This window comes from Petaurus breviceps, unplaced genomic scaffold (genome assembly GCF_028583685.1).
Source record: "Petaurus breviceps papuanus isolate PSGF00001 unplaced genomic scaffold, PetGlider_PUasm1.0 118, whole genome shotgun sequence".
Lineage (NCBI taxonomy): Eukaryota > Metazoa > Chordata > Mammalia > Diprotodontia > Petauridae > Petaurus > Petaurus breviceps.
In genome coordinates, this window is record NW_027185616.1 from 25,319,191 (window position 1) to 25,332,680 (window position 13,490).

The 13,490-nt window shown below is 37.1% G+C and overlaps 2 protein-coding genes across 6 annotated transcripts in view; one reads left to right on the plus strand and one right to left on the minus strand.

Annotated features, from left to right (window-relative positions):
- The window catches only part of DCP2 (decapping mRNA 2), a 407,293-nt gene that overhangs the window by 260,062 nt on the left and 133,741 nt on the right, over positions 1-13,490 (plus strand). The gene's annotated exons all lie outside the window — the stretch shown is intronic.
- The window catches only part of MCC (MCC regulator of WNT signaling pathway), a 289,950-nt gene that overhangs the window by 195,436 nt on the left and 81,024 nt on the right, over positions 1-13,490 (minus strand). The window contains exon 1 of one of the 5 annotated variants that reach the window (XM_069087197.1): positions 334-2,720. The exons of the other annotated variants lie outside the window; for them this stretch is intronic. The gene's annotated coding sequence lies outside the window, so the exon portion shown is untranslated. Of the gene's footprint in view, positions 1-333; positions 2,721-13,490 lie in introns of those variants that run through there. 5 annotated transcript variants of the gene reach the window in all.

Below are 13,490 nucleotides of genomic sequence, written 5' to 3' on the forward strand. Positions count from 1 at the left end.
AGGGAATAAACAATAAACCGTTAACCCTGTGGTTAGCTCCCTATTTCCTTATGTGAGTTTTTGTTCTTTTCTAACCACCCGTATTCAACCCATTTTGATATGCATCTTTGACACTTGTGAAATCTATTCACAGCTACTGCTTTCCCACCAACCTGTAGCACATACCTTTTCAGAGACTCACAGAATAGTAAAGTTGAAATACCCCTTAGAAATTGTCTAATCTAATTCCTTTGTGTCATACCTGCAGACACTTACAAAGGCACAAATGTGGCCACACAAGAGTAGCAGAGAACTAAGTAAAAAAGAGAGAATAAAGGGAAAACAGCTACTTACTCCATCAGATCCACTCTAAACTCCTGGCACTCTTCAAAGAAAAAGAGACTCCTTTGCTTCAGGACTCTTCTTTCTACACCCCCCAGCCCTCTATGCAGGAAAAGCAGGTTGCCATTTTTGTAAGCTCCAGCACAGTTTTAAGTATGTGAAACCTAATTAAGGAACTTGAAGCAGACTGCTGTTTCTCCATCAATGTCATCTTCAGTATTTAGCACAGTTTATATATTAAGGCGATTAAATACTATCAAAATTTCATTTTGCCTACAACATTACTAAGGTTTGCACTTGTTTTGTGTGACTTTTTTTTTCATTTCCCTTTTATTACAGCAAATCCACACACACAATCAGGAAACCTTTAGTAATCAGTTCTCCCTTTTGTTCAAAAACAGAGACACGCCCAACACAGGCACACAAAGACTGGAGGGAGTTCAAAGGCCAGTGGACATTCCAGTTGCTTAATCTGACAATGCTCAGCTCTGCAGGCATGTGTGGATCTCCTCGTCCAGGGGCAAGCTCAAAATCACACAAAAAGTATAGAGAGTATAAAATAAAGTCAAGTTTCCAAGATTTTACCTCTGAAGGCCAATGCTTATAAAGGGCTTTACTTCTTCCAGAACATAAAAAACCTTATCCACTGTCTGAACAGAAATAGGTGACTCCGGATGTTATTTCTTTCCCTCCATTCCTCATATCAGCAGCCTTTTAATGAACTTAAAATAAGTCTAATTCAACTTCTCTTTCCTGCTCCTTGTTCCCTTCTCCCTCCTCTCCATTAGTGTGATGTGCTTGTGCTAGTGACAGCAGGATGCTTCCACTGAGACTAATCTCTTATCCATAAGAGCTTTCAGCATTACTCAGACCAGAATATTCCTTGTCTTAATACCACTTTGTTGACCTCCTCCAGGGACCAAAGAATATTCCCTAAGCAGATGCTATTTACAGAATGCTCTAATAAAACTTCTTTATTGGCTATATTGCTTAGCGTGATGAGGGTTTGTTTTCTCAGACTTTAACAAAACAGCACAAAAAACAACATTCAACCAGTCACATGAAATGGCAAAAGGCATAGAGATATGAAAACATGCAAAATTTTGGTAAATTAATATGGAGAATAACTTCATATTAGTTTTGTACAATATTTCTTGTGTACCGTAATTATTATTATTTTGTTTTTTGGAGGGCAGTTGGGGTTAAGTGACTTGCCCAGGGTCACATGATTAGTTTTTGTGTTAAGTGTCTGAGGCCAGATTTGAACTCCGGTCCTTCTGACTCCAGGGCCGGTGATCTATTCACTGTGCCACCCCTTGTACCTTAATTTTTTTTTAAATAACTACATATGAAATTTGAGAGAGTCACCAATCTTAGGACAACTGTGTATGAGTTAGATCTAGTTCAAGTTCTGTCCCCCACATAATAAATGTGTGACTATGGACAAATCCCATAACCTCTCACTCTCTTAGTTTACAGATGTCTTATTTATCCGCATCTATGAAGAAAGTTTTCACATTAGGAATTCACTTTGTCAATGAAGCAAAAACAATTAAATCCCAAAAACAACACAGGATTTAAAATAACAGGTCTGAGAGTGATACTACTTGTTTTTCCTAAAGTCTCAGGACAAAACACTTGCTTTTCTGTTCCATGTAATTTTTTTGTTAACAGGCTGAATACTACTTGCTTTATAGGAGTACTATCAGAGCCTTTACATTTTGTATAATTGTTTGAGGACTTCAGTTATCTGTCATTAGAAGCCCAGAAGTAGATGAAGGTCAACAGGAAGAGGTCTTCCACATTCTTCTTACCTAATTTACTGTTAGCCCTTTATCCTGAGATTCCATCAATAATGTGGTCAGGGGATTATGAAACAATTATACAATATATGTATATGTGTACATATGTGTGTATGTAAAATTATAATACAAAATATTTCTGGTGTGTGCCACCATTGCCTGGCACACAGAAAGTGCTTCTTGACTTGAATTGTGTAACCGACCTAAGAAATAATTTTCTTTCCATTCCTATTCAAAAGAACATCATTAGAAAGATAATTTCGTGAAACTCAAGGAATTGTGGAATTGAATCCTGTAAACTAAAAGAAAACAAATTAATTTTTAAAAATTTTTTAAAAAGATAAAGATTTGTTTTATATGTAAAGCCTATATCATATTGCCTGCTATCTTGAAGAGGGAAGGGGAGAATATTTAAAACTTATGGAAGTGAATGCTGAAAATTAAAAATATTATTAAAAATAATAATAATTTAAAAAGAAAGATAATTTCACTTTCCCTAAAGAAATACATAGGATTTTATCAGAACGGGATGACCTGGATCAAATCCGGGCTCCAATACTTAGCACCATACCCAGAAATAACTGGCCATGTAACCTTGAGCAAGTTACTTAACCCCAATTGCTTAAAAAAAAAAACAAAAAAAAAAACGTCTTTGGCAGTTTGTAACCTAATAGACCTTAATTTAGTTGAAGGATATTATTTTAAAAAGGGTATTTGATTTGGGGAAAAACTTATTTAAATTAAATCAATTCAAGAACAGAATAATCAAGAAACATAGGAAAAGTCAAACTAAATAGATTGCTGAATGATAAATCACTGTAGTATATTTCCTCAAAATGGAACATATGACATAAATGATTCTGAGGTGATAAAGTTTTGGCTTTATCAAGGCAGCAGTGTCCTTCCTTTGTAAAAAATGCAGGCATCTTAAGTCCCAATTTAGGCTTTACTTCCATTGTCTCAGGTAATCATTCTCTTTTATCTTATACTTGACCCATTCCTCATCCTGATTCTTCAAATAAACACTTAAAACATGTTACAGAGAGAAAAAGGTGGGACCAAGATGGCAGAGTAGAGGATTACAGCCTACAATGCAGCTCTTCCAATACTCCCCTCTAAACAACTTCAAAATATTGCCCTAAATTGAATTATGGAGCAGCATGGCCCACAAAAGCTCAAAATGAGAGACATTTTTCTAGCCTAAGACCAATTAAGTGGTCAGAAAGACAGGTCTCTGATACTGGGGTAGGGACTGGCCAAGAGTCCATGCAGCAGCAACACCAGCAGTAGACCTCGGAGGCATCTGCAGCAGCAAGAGTGACTTCAGAAGCTCTCAGTCCAAAGGCAGCATGGAGATTATACAGCTGGTTACAGAGATTACAAGGGACCTCTTTACTGGTATTGGCTGCAGGAACAGGAGCTGTGTGGTCACACCATTACCTATACAGTTCTGTATCACAGTCAAAAGGTAGAATGGAGCTGAAGCCGCAATAGAGCAAGGTCCCTGCTCCCTTGAGATCACAAGGGCTCCCCTCTGCCTTGTCCCAGCAAGGAGCTCATATAGTCATAAGGGGTTAGGGTGGAGAGAAGCACTTGTGGTCTCAAGAGAACAGGGGTCCGGTCACAGTACCAAGGCACAGAGGACTACTAGTAGCTACAAAGAAGTAGGGGTTCTTGCTGAATGAGGATCAGAATAGAGACCAGAACAGTGACCACAAGTGTCTGAGGATGCTTGGAAGCACCAAAAACTTCCCCAGCTGACTGTGAAAACATTAGGGCAAAAACGTCTGAAGCTTGGTACAATGCCCCAGTCCAAGGTAAGCTTAACATAAAGTTCAAAGGCAAGAAATGGGCTGGGAAATTGACCAAACAATAAAAAAGAACCTAACCATAAAAAGCCACTATGATGACAAGGAAGACAAAGACAAACTCACAAGAAGACAATGGCATAAAAAAATTACAAAGTCCGAAAGAAAAATTTAAATTGGAAATAAGCCCAAAATAATTCTTGTAAGAGTTAAAAAAAAAATAAGCAAAAAATAGGATTTTAAAAATCAAATGAGACTGATAAAGAAAAAATTGAGAAAAGAAATGAGAGAAAAGCAAGTCATCTGTGAAAAAAAATAATAGCTTGTTAAAAGAAGCACAAAAAATACTGAAGAAAATGGCATCTTAAAAAAAAAAAATTAGCCAAATGGGAAAAGAAGTACAAAACCTTACTGAAGAAAAGAGTACCTTAAAAAAGGAAAATTGGCCAATGGGAAAAGAGGTACAAAAGCTCACTGAGGAAAATAAATCCTTAAAATCAGAATTCAGTAAGCGGAACCTAATGACTCCATGAGACATCAAGAAGCTATAAAATAAAGTCAAAAGAATGAAAAAAATTGAAGAAAATGTGAAGCCTCATCTGAAAAACAACCAACCTGAAAAATAGATCAAAGAGAGATAATTTAAGAAATATTGGACTTCCTGAAAACCATAATCAAGAAAGATTTAGAAAAGGACCCACATGTACAAAAATATTTATAGCAGTTCTTTACGTGGTGGCAAAGAATGGGAAATTGAGAGAATATCCATCAATTGGGGAATGACTGGACAAGTTGTGTCATATGATTTTCATGGAATACTATTGTGCTATAAGAAATAACAAGCAGGTTGCTTTCAGAAAAACCGGAGAATACTTACATGAACTCTTGCAAAGTGAAATGAGCAGAACCAGGAAAACATTGTATATTGCAACGATGATCAACTGTGAAAAACTTAGCTACTCTGATCAATACAATCATTCAAGATAATTCCCAAGGACTCATGATAAAAAATGCCATCCACCTCCAGAGAGAGAACTGGTTAACTCTTAACTAATACAATTTCAAAATAAAGACATGTTGTAAGTGTGTTCAGACTGATTGGCCCTTATTAAGTTTCCAGGTATATTTACTCTGCCCTCTACCAGTCAGAAAGTGAAGAGAATTCTATAGTTCTAGGTTATAATAAGTTTTAAGCCTTTATTAGTATTAATTATGTTATTAAAAATGAAATCATCCCTGCTTAAAGAGAATACTAATCTAGTTTTCTAGTGCTCAGAGAAAGAGACAAAACAATTCTGGAAGCTATAAAAGGCTTTTACCATAATATCTGGGTTTTAGCCCAAAGTCACTTAAATGTTTTTAGGCTTATTTCTACCTCTGTAAAAATAAAAGATTATCCCAATGCCACTTTCCTGTCTAATCAAAGGGTTGTTGGAAGATTACAAATATTAAATACTTTTATACATATAAAATTTCACAAATGAGCAGCTGCCCAGATCTACACTGTTTTTGCAATCACATCATTAGTATGTAATAAAAAGACACAAGAACTTAGCAAAAACTGGCTTTAACACTACAGCATATCAGAAAACAGTCGCTCAGCAGGTTCTGGCATGACAGCACACCAAAAATACTATTGAAAGAATATGTCTAGTGGCTCCACAGAACTTTCTGGGCCAGCCCAACCAGAGCTGCCCCACTTTCCACAACTCCCAACACACACATAATAGAGCCACCATGAACAAGGAAAGGTATTGAGATTTGAGTTGGAGGAGTCCCCTATAAATCACTGTATATCAGATGAAAAATTCCCTAGTTCTCAATGAAGTAGGAAGAGTGGGAAGGGAGAGTTAATATTACCATTATAAATTACCATTACAAAAATCTTAAGAGGTAAAGACAGCAGAGATAAGAATTATAGCTGAGCTCTCTAACACAGCTCCTCCACAAAGATCTAGAAAAAGCACCAGACCCGGTTCTGATCATGAAATTAAAAAAAGAAAGAAACAGATCATTGAACCATTTTTCCAGTGTAGGTCTGCAGAGGGAGACAGACAAGGTCTCCCAGCACTGAGGATGTGCCCACAGGAACTGAATGACAGAGGCAGAGATTAAGACCAATGTAAGAGGACCCCAGTGTAGTACAGTGCCAATTAGCAATTGTGTTGGTCACTACTCAGTTTTGATATCACAGGTGGATTCAGGAGGGGACCTTGTACCAATGAGTGATGTTATAGAATAAGAAACAGTTGTGGGCCCTATACTGTGTACTGAGTGAGGAATAAATTCAGAAACAAACAATAACAGCGTGGCTCTGATGCTTTTTGCTGAGTAGGGTATCAATTCAGACTCCAACCCTGTCTGAAGCTTGCAGTGGAATATCTATGAATCTTGACCAAAAAGAGGCCTGAATATTTGTAATTCTGAACCAGCAGAGCTTTCCAGATGGATAATAGTGATTGGCACTCTAACAAATGTCAAGATCAAGAAATGAGTTGCTATAATGGTAATGGAATTTAAAGATCCCCTTGTACGGGCTTGCTTGTGAATCCCACTTGTGGGATGGACTTGATGTGAAGAGAGGGGGCTGAACTAGGAGGAGCTGGTGCCGTGGATTTAGAGAGAGGTCCAAGCAGAGAGAGGTCAGAAGAACTTTTGGGAGCAGCATCATGGAGGTAAAGAGAGAGAGAGAGAATTGTCAGGGGCCAGAGGAGAGAGAGAGAGAGAGAGAGAGAGAGAGAGAGAGAGAACTGCCAGCTGAAGCCACTCAGATTGCTGAGGGCCAGTTGGAGTGGCCCAGGACTTTTGAGAGCTGCCACCTGGAGCTGCCAAGAATTGAGGAGGCATCACTGTGGTTCCGGTATTTTTTCTGTCTGTTTTGATGTTGTTTTGCCAGATTCGTCTGCTGGTAGAGGACAGTGCTGTTGTTGCAGAGGTCCTGGAATTTTGCCGTTGCTTCAGAAGCCCTGAAGGAGGATTTTTTTGTATGTTTACAGAAATCCTGGAGGAGGGTCTTGCTGATGTTTTCAGGGGTCCTGAGACTGTTCTGCAGGCAGAGAATGTATTGATGAGGATGCTGGCAATGTATCTTGTGGCTTTGTTAAGCTTTGCCTTCCTAGGAACAGAGATTGCTGAGAACATGCCTCAGGTCAAGATGAAGAAAAGACCTTTCCTTGGGTATTGAATGCTGTGATGATATGGGAACCTTGTTGTGGCTTAGGGATAGAAGGCCTTTGTGCTCTCCACTGCCCCTTTGAGAATGTGATTGGTGGTAACTGATGATAATTGTAATTCTGTTGTGATCCAGGGTGGGATTCTTTGATTTTTGTGCTTTGTGGCAGACCAAAGGAATGTATTTTGTTTATGATTGGAAACTAATCTCCAGGTGAATAGAGAGAAGACTTTGTGATAGACTAAATAAATGTATAGCTCAGGGGTAGAGACTTGGACCTTAGTGCTTTGTGACTGAATTGAGGACTTACTAAATTATTGAGTTATACACGGTGAATGCTGTATTATGATTTTCTGTGAGTGTCTTGCCTTAATCTGTCACTGAATAAATGGAGTTTGCTATGCTCATAATCTGAACCTGGAAATTGCTTTTGCTTGGTGTTACAGGTACTCACAATTCAAACTCAGGTCAGTAACTTGCACTGCTCAGAAGAGAAAGGCAATGACCAGATCTTGCCCTGGCTCAGACTATTTTGAGAAAGCAGAAAGCTTGTCCAAAGGTCCCCAGCCTGAGCTGTATTTGTAAAACTAAGTTGTTTTCTAAGTTAGAGTTTAGTTACCAGAGCTTAGAATAACACAATATTCAACACTCCCAGGAAAGCAACATCGAGATCCAAGAAGGCAAAAGGTCAGCCTAGACGTTCTCCCCTGATGTGTGCAAAGCATGACGCTAATATAAAGTCCAAAGTCAGGAAATCATCTGGAAGAATAAGCAAACAAACAAAAAATAACCCCACCATATTATGGTGACAGGGATGTTCAAGACAAACCCAGGAGAAGAGAATGACTCCAAATTATTTAGAAACAAAGAAAAACAGCTTGAGAAGTTCAATTATAATTCCTAAAAGAGATGAAGCAAGAGATTTTTTAAGCTAAAAAATGTTTAAATATCAAGTGAGAGTACTAGAGGAAAAATAAGAGAGTACATGAGAACTAATGGAGAAATATTTGGAAAGAAATTTTAACAGATTGGAACTTAAGGTACTTACCCAAGAATTAAACACCCTGAAGATTACAACTGACCAATAAAAAAGCTGATGACTCCATAAGACAAGAAGAAAAATTAAAACAAAGTCAAAAGATTGAAAAAAATTAGAACAAAACATAAGAGATCTTGTAACAAGAACTGATGTGGAAAATAAATCCAGAGATGATTTAATGAGAGAAATTATTATTAATAAGCAATGATTTGGGGAGACCCAGAGTTCCCCCTTTTCTTTATCTTCATTTCAAGACCTCATTCTCTGCCTGGCAGCTAAACTTCTCTTCTATCTGACCCAACCCAGGCTTATACAGAATCTCTAGTCTAAGGTAAATTCCATTCAATCAAGCTTGGGTGCAGATAGACCCTTTTGTCTAAATTGCCCAAGAATGGGGGCAGTCTGGGGAAAAAGATAGTCTTCTCAGTCTCAGTAAAGATAGTGTCCTCAGTCTAAGGGTGACAAGATGTCACTCTTGGCCCTGCATTGTATGATTCATTCTATCGTTAATTGTTAACTAATCAGGGTTGATTCCCACCCTAGGAAACACCTATTCCACAAAAGGTATATAAACTGTGAGCCCACCACCATGATTGTCTTTAGTCTAAGAGAGATGGCCAAATGATCATCTTTTTATTAAACTCGTCTCTCAAACCTTTTTAATTGCCACATTATAAATCACTGAACTACCTAAAAGTCACAAACAAAGGAGCCTGCGCCTATCATATTTCAATGAAAATAGCCTAGATTTCTTAGAACTAAAGGGGAAAATGGAAATATTTAGTAGAAATAAATATCACATCTTACCTCCTGAAAGCAATTCAAAAATAAAAAGTGCCCTCACATAACCTCTCTCCTGACTTCCAGACTTAGATATCCAATTGCCTTTTAAACATCCAGAAAATGTTCTGTGCACATCTTAAGCTCAACATGTCCAAAATTCAACTCATCCTCCCCTCACCAACCCATCCATTTCCAAATTTCCTATTAGGAGTACCACCATCCTACCAATCACCCAAGCTCTCAAACTCAATCATCTCTGCCTCTTCCTTGTCCTCCATCCAATTTATCCAAAGCACTGCCATGTCATTTTGATTCTACATCCACAACACAGCTAGCAGCTTTCCCCTTTCTCCCCACTCATACAGCCATCACCCTAGTTTGGGCTGTCATTACTTCTTACTTGGAATAGTACAATACCTTCTTAATAGATCTTCATGCTTCAAATCTCTCCCCTCTCCTGACCATAGCTGCCAAAATTATATTCCTCAAGCATAGATCTAACCCTCCCCACAAAACATCAGGGGCTCCCTATTACCTTTAGGATAAAATATAAATATCTGTTTGGCATTTAAAGCTCTTAACATCTGGGCTACAGACTACCACTTCAGGCTTATTACACATGACTTCCCTTCATATACTTTCTATTCAAGCCAAACTAACCTGCTAGCAGTTATTCATATATAACATTCTGTCTCTTGCCTCCTGTCTTTGCATAGGGAGTCCCCTAGAATGTCTTCCTTCTTCACTTCTACCTCTTAGAATTTTTAGCTCCCTTCAAAGCTTAGCTCAAATGCATAAGCCTTCCCTTGATCCCCACCTGTTATCACTGCTACTTGAAAATAACTGTATGTTTATTTACTATATCTTTTGTATTTATGTATATGTGTACATGCTGTTTTTCATAAAAGAATATTAGTTTCTTGAGGTCAGAAATTGTTTCACTGGTGTCTTTGTAACTCCAAAATATTCTTAGCATCGTACCATGCAAATGGTAGAAGCTGAATTAATTCTTATTGACTGTTGACTGACTGAAAGCTGCGTTTCCTTATAGAAACTGATGTTCTAGGTTAGATGCACCTATCCAGATCTGACAATCTATGACACTAAATGGTGAGTCTTACATGAGAGTCAGGCCTATAGTCCTGTTTTGCCTACTTTTGGTTTGTATATATAAGGTATTTGGACAATTTGAGAATTAGAACAAATCTTAGAGATTAAACTCAAACCTCATTTTCCAGGAGAGCAAACATGTCCAAAGGACCAAAGGAACTTGCCCAAAGCAATGCTGCCAAGTGACAGAGCAATAATTATAGTTCAAGCATCTCAACTGCTCACCTATTCCCTTTCTGACCAAACCTTGGTCATTAGTCTGTTATTCTTCCCCCTTACCATATTCCTCTGGTAACCTTGTAGAGATATATTAAAGAATTATCTTCATTCTAAAAACCAGATAAAGACACGTGCAGAACAGGCAGGGGTGGAAATTGCTCTTCAAGATTCTCTAATAGTTCTAGCTCCTAGAACAGTATGTCTAATTTAAGCTAAAACTGGACATAGTCACTCAATCACACAGAAACGTATTTTGCATAAATACTTCAGAAATAGCTGCTAATAATTAGGGCCCCAGATTCACTTCTAGCTCTCAAATGTCACTGGTTCCCCATCTACGTGCAAATCAGTAGAGATCTGCTTCTCTAAGTGTCCTACTGCAGGACGACAGAAAACTCAAGCCTAAAACAGAGTGTTTTCCTCTACGAGAAGATTTCGATGACTACTAAAAAAGCAACAGAAAGGAAAGAAAGAAATTTTCCTAAAGACTCATCTTGAATTCCCATATGTTTTAGGTCCTTCCCTATTTTTAGATTAATTTTATTTTAAAGGTCAAATAGAAAAGACCCTTTTGGAAAGCATTTTACATTAACCTGTCCAACAAGTTTTCCCCTATGCCCTGAAAATTTCTCCCAAACGCAGATTAAGAGTAAGGTAATTGCTGCTTTCTTTGATATATTAGGATGCAGCTAGCTTGTGGCTGACCTATTTGTATTGTCTCCTTTGGCAGGCTTGGATAATTCAATAGCAGAGACACCATACACAATCTTTTCCTGTGACACCATATTTTGATCACAACACATCAGTCCATACTTGTTTTGCAGGTACAAACAAGAAAACTGAAGAGCCAGCAAAAGGATGTTGGCATCTACACACACTGATGAACAAGTCAAGTGACTTCTGGAAATGTTATCTCAGCTTATTTCTTTCTCTTAGTCACATTTTAGATGAAACAGAATCACAAAGCCATGGTCTTCACTTGATTAACTAGTCTGCTTTCAGACTAGTTATAAGACATTCAGATGAATTTTTCTTGTGACTTTTACCTCTTTTTTTCAAATCAGTCATCTGATCTGATCTATTAAATTCACTAAGACTGGTTAGTCCAGAGCTCAGCATTAACAGAAGAGTAAATCAGTACAGGAAGTGCAGTGACAAAGACAGGAATGGGGATGCTAAAATATAAGGCCCTTAACAGCATGCTGAGAATTTTCAGACAAATAGCTTCATCCAGGACTAAAATACATACCCAAGTAACTTACCTACATGTTTTCCAATCTCCTTTAAAATTAGCAATATCAAGCATTAATTTGAAGCTATGCTCTCCTTTACCACATTAAATTGCTAAGCATGCCAAGAGTTTCTGTTCCTGAGAAGCTTGCTGGGGAAACATCCAACAATTACTACTGATCATAAAGCTATGTCATGAAGTTTGGTGATACAGATCCAAAGTTATAGGAATTCAAAGGAAAATCTACATCTTGAGCTGGAAGTGATCCTTAGAGACAATCTAGTCCAACTCCTTCATTTTAAACATTAAGTAATTTTGGCTAAGACCGGTAAAGACACCACAAATAACAAGAAACAAAGGTGCCATGCCAGTGATATGCCACACTATGTAAGGTTCAGACCAAAAATGCTCTAGGAGTTTAGAGAAAGGGAGGCTAAAATAAACAGAAAATGTTTTATGAAAATGATTGGACTTTGGCTGGGCAGGTTTTGGATAGGTGAAGAAAAGGAGACAGAATTTTGATGAAAGGGCAATAATACAGGCAAAAGCACGGAGACAGAAATGAGTATGGCATATTTATAGGATGAAATTGAAAGAACAAGAAGTATATAGTACAAAATATTGAGAAAAATTTAGTTGGTCAGAAAAGTCCCTAGAAGGCAAAAAAGAACGTATTTCTTTTTTTTTTTTTAGTTTCTTATATTTTTATTTATTTTTAAAATTTATTTATTTCCTTTTAGTTTACAACATTCAGTTCCATAATCCCTTGAGTTTCAAATTTTCTCCTCCTCCCTCTCCTTCCCCCACCATGGTAGTATGCAATCCAATAGAGGATCTACAAATAAAAAATGTATTTCTACCCAAGGTAAAAATGAAGACACTTTCTATGAAGGCAACAGAGCACAGTTGTATAAAATAGTACCATAATCATTAAGTCTATGAACTTAAGTGCCCTGAGAGCATATCTGTTTCCCCAGCATTTACCACAGTGGAGTGTACAAAGTGGGAATTTATTGAATGGGTTTTTTTAAAAGCTCTAATAATTCATTTAAGTAGCAATAGAAAAGGGATGAAGTTTTAGGTGCTAGAGAAAAGATTGATGATACAACCTTGCATTCATTTTTAGGAATTTAAACAATACTGAAAACTGTCCTTCACCCAGAGCCTAAACAGCTAAAGTGTACAAGTGTCTATTGCATAGTCTAAACAGTGAAAATAAACTCTTGGTCATAATGATGGCTCCTTAGGCAATGTAATATCTAAACAACCTAAGAAAGTTTAAAGCAGACTCAGCACAATTTGCTACATTCTAATTCTCTAAAAACAGGAAGTTCTTGAAATTACATTTACAATAATTATTATTTCATCACAATATCCAATTAACCTTAACTCCATATTCTACAATAACTTTGGATAAATGAGGGTAAAGGCAGGTTTAAAATATAAAGATATTTTAGTATCTATAAATAAATTACATAACATTATAAGGTAAAGAGAAGGAAGAAAAGCCTTTCTTCTTTCTTTTTAATAACATTACCATGGGTTTGTCAATGCTACTTTCTTTTGTGTAGGGCAATGTGCTAGTCATCAAGGAACCAAGTCACTTAATATTCCTTTTGAAATTTCCATTAAAAACTCATATTAAAAACTCATCTTTGACTTAAATCTTGGAATAAAAAGTCAAAGTTTTTTTGTACAAAAAGGGATACTGAAGACTGAAACTTCTGTTATCCACATGCAAACTTGCTGTTTCTCCCCCAGTGCCTCTGAAGTTACTGATGGCTCTTCCCAGATTGGACTGCAAACTTTTCAGTTGAATCTATCTCAAGTTCTGATAAATGTCTTTTTCTTTTGTCACTGGCTTTTAGCAAATGTTAATAATATTCATCTTAAACACCTTATAGAATGCGCAGTTCTATTAAAATCTTTTTTTTATAAATGTAAAATAGCTTTATCAGAAGAAAGTTACTGCTTTCAGTAATACCGTCAAGTGGTGCAATAATGG